Here is a 2,500-nt window from a genome sequence, read left to right on the forward strand (position 1 = left end):
CGTACGGCCATACCAGCCTGGCAACGCCTGATCTCGGAAGCTAAGCAGGGTCGGGCCTGGTTAGTACTTGGATGGGAGACCGCCTGGGAATACCAGGTGCTGTATGCTCTTTTGCTCATTCACTTAGAAACTGAAATCTTGCAATATGCACAAGTAGTCCTTCATGAAAGGGGCTGGAAGCTGTTTTCATTTTGACACGAGAGAGAGAGAGACCACCTTGCATTGTCAATTGCTAAATCTGTATATGGATAAGTAGCCTATGGTTGTCAACTTATTTCGTACGGCCATACCAGCCTGGCAACGCCCGATCTCGTCTGATCTCGGAAGCTAAGCAGGGTCGGGCCTGGTTAGTACTTGGATGGGAGACCGCCTGGGAATACCAGGTGCTGTATGCTCTTTTGCTCATTCACTTAGAAACTGAAATCTTGCAATATGCACAAGTAGTCCTTCATGAAAGGGGCTGGAAGCTGTTTTCATTTTGACACGAGAGAGAGAGAGACTACCTTGCATTGTCAATTGCTAAATCTGTATATTGATAAGTAGCCTATGGTTGTCAACTTATTTTGTACGGCCATACCAGCCTGGCAACGCCCGATCTCGTCTGATCTCGGAAGCTAAGCAGGGTTGGGCCTGGTTAGTCATTGGATGGGAGACCGCCTGGGAATACCAGGTGCTGTATGCTCTTTTGCTCATTCACTTATAAACTGACATCTTGCAATATGCACAAGTAGTCCTTCATGAAAGGGGCTGGAAGCTGTTTTCATTTTGACACGAGAGAGAGAGAGAGAGAGAGAGAGAGAGAGAGAGAGAGAGAGAGAGAGAGAGAGAGAGAGAGAGAGAGAGAGAGAGAGAGAGAGAGAGAGAGAGAGAGAGAGAGAGAGAGAGAGAGAGAGAGAGACCACCTTGCATTGTCAATTGCTAAATCTGTATATGGATAAGTAGCCTATGGTTGTCAACTTATTTCGTACGGCCATACCAGCCTGGCAACGCCTGATCTCGGAAGCTAAGCAGGGTCGGGCCTGGTTAGTACTTGGATGGGAGACCGCCTGGGAATACCAGGTGCTGTATGCTCTTTTGCTCATTCACTTAGAAACTGAAATCTTGCAATATGCACAAGTAGTCCTTCATGAAAGGGGCTGGAAGCTGTTTTCATTTTGACACGAGAGAGAGAGAGAGAGACCACCTTGCATTGTCAATTGCTAAATCTGTATATGGATAAGTAGCCTATGGTTGTCAACTTATTTCGTACGGCCATACCAGCCTGGCAACGCCCGATCTCGTCTGATCTCGGAAGCTAAGCAGGGTCGGGCCTGGTTAGTACTTGGATGGGAGACCGCCTGGGAATACCAGGTGCTGTATGCTCTTTTGCTCATTCACTTACAAACTGAAATCTTGCAATATGCACAAGTAGTCCTTCATGAAAGGGGCTGGAAGCTGTTTTCATTTTGACACGAGAGAGAGAGAGACTACCTTGCATTGTCAATTGCTAAATCTGTATATGGATAAGTAGCCTATGGTTGTCAACTTATTTCGTACGGCCATACCAGCCTGGCAACGCCCGATCTCATCTGATCTCGGAAGCTAAGCAGGGTCGGGCCTGGTTAGTACTTGGATGGGAGACCGCCTGGGAATACCAGGTGCTGTATGCTCTTTTGCTCATTCACTTAGAAACTGAAATCTTGCAATATGCACAAGTAGTCCTTCATGAAAGGGGCTGGAAGCTGTTTTCATTTTGACACGAGAGAGAGAGAGAGAGACCACCTTGCATTGTCAATTGCTAAATCTGTATATGGATAAGTAGCCTATGGTTGTCAACTTATTTCGTACGGCCATACCAGCCTGGCAACGCCCGATCTCGTCTGATCTCGGAAGCTAAGCAGGGTCGGGCCTGGTTAGTACTTGGATGGGAGACCGCCTGGGAATACCAGGTGCTGTATGCTCTTTTGCTCATTCACTTAGAAACTGAAATCTTGCAATATGCACAAGTAGTCCTTCATGAAAGGGGCTGGAAGCTGTTTTCATTTTGACACGAGAGAGAGAGAGACTACCTTGCATTGTCAATTGCTAAATCTGTATATGGATAAGTAGCCTATGGTTGTCAACTTATTTCGTACGGCCATACCAGCCTGGCAACGCCCGATCTCATCTGATCTCGGAAGCTAAGCAGGGTCGGGCCTGGTTAGTACTTGGATGGGAGACCGCCTGGGAATACCAGGTGCTGTATGCTCTTTTGCTCATTCACTTAGAAACTGACATCTTGCAATATGCACAAGTAGTCCTTCATGAAAGGGGCTGGAAGCTGTTTTCATTTTGACACGAGAGAGAGAGAGACCACCTTGCATTGTCAATTGCTAAATCTGTATATGGATAAGTAGCCTATGGTTGTCAACTTATTTCGTACGGCCATACCAGCCTGGCAACGCCCGATCTCGTCTGATCTCGGAAGCTAAGCAGGGTCGGGCCTGGTTAGTACTTGGATGGGAGACCGCCTGGGAATACC

General features: G+C 47.4%; 6 non-coding genes and 3 pseudogenes across 6 annotated transcripts in view; all 9 read left to right on the forward strand.

Annotated features, from left to right (window-relative positions):
- The window catches only part of LOC146231014 (5S ribosomal RNA), a 109-nt pseudogene extending 1 nt beyond the window's left edge, over positions 1–108 (forward strand).
- Positions 109–276: 168 nt separating this feature from the next.
- Positions 277–395, forward strand: LOC146231015 (5S ribosomal RNA). Its single transcript, XR_014743902.1, has one exon. It is a non-coding gene; the product is annotated as a 5S ribosomal RNA (ribosomal RNA).
- A 168-nt stretch (positions 396–563) lies between these two features.
- LOC146231016 (5S ribosomal RNA) lies at positions 564–682 on the forward strand (annotated as a pseudogene).
- Positions 683–962: 280 nt separating this feature from the next.
- On the forward strand, positions 963–1,071 carry LOC146231017 (5S ribosomal RNA; annotated as a pseudogene).
- A 172-nt stretch (positions 1,072–1,243) lies between these two features.
- Positions 1,244–1,362, forward strand: LOC146231018 (5S ribosomal RNA). Its single transcript, XR_014743903.1, has one exon. It is a non-coding gene; the product is annotated as a 5S ribosomal RNA (ribosomal RNA).
- Positions 1,363–1,530: 168 nt separating this feature from the next.
- LOC146231019 (5S ribosomal RNA) lies at positions 1,531–1,649 on the forward strand. Its single transcript, XR_014742609.1, has one exon. It is a non-coding gene; the product is annotated as a 5S ribosomal RNA (ribosomal RNA).
- Positions 1,650–1,821: 172 nt separating this feature from the next.
- Positions 1,822–1,940, forward strand: LOC146231020 (5S ribosomal RNA). The gene has a single exon (XR_014743904.1). It is a non-coding gene; the product is annotated as a 5S ribosomal RNA (ribosomal RNA).
- Positions 1,941–2,108: 168 nt separating this feature from the next.
- On the forward strand, positions 2,109–2,227 carry LOC146231021 (5S ribosomal RNA). Its single transcript, XR_014742620.1, has one exon. It is a non-coding gene; the product is annotated as a 5S ribosomal RNA (ribosomal RNA).
- Positions 2,228–2,395: 168 nt separating this feature from the next.
- LOC146231022 (5S ribosomal RNA) overlaps positions 2,396–2,500 on the forward strand; it is a 119-nt gene continuing 14 nt past the window's right edge. Inside the window, exon 1 of the ribosomal RNA XR_014743905.1 lies at positions 2,396–2,500. This exon is cut by the window's right edge and continues 14 nt beyond it. This is a non-coding gene — a ribosomal RNA (5S ribosomal RNA).

This window comes from Hypomesus nipponensis, chromosome 24 (assembly GCF_054491055.1).
Source record: "Hypomesus nipponensis isolate SF chromosome 24, ASM5449105v1, whole genome shotgun sequence".
NCBI classification, from domain to species: Eukaryota; Metazoa; Chordata; class Actinopteri; order Osmeriformes; family Osmeridae; genus Hypomesus; species Hypomesus nipponensis.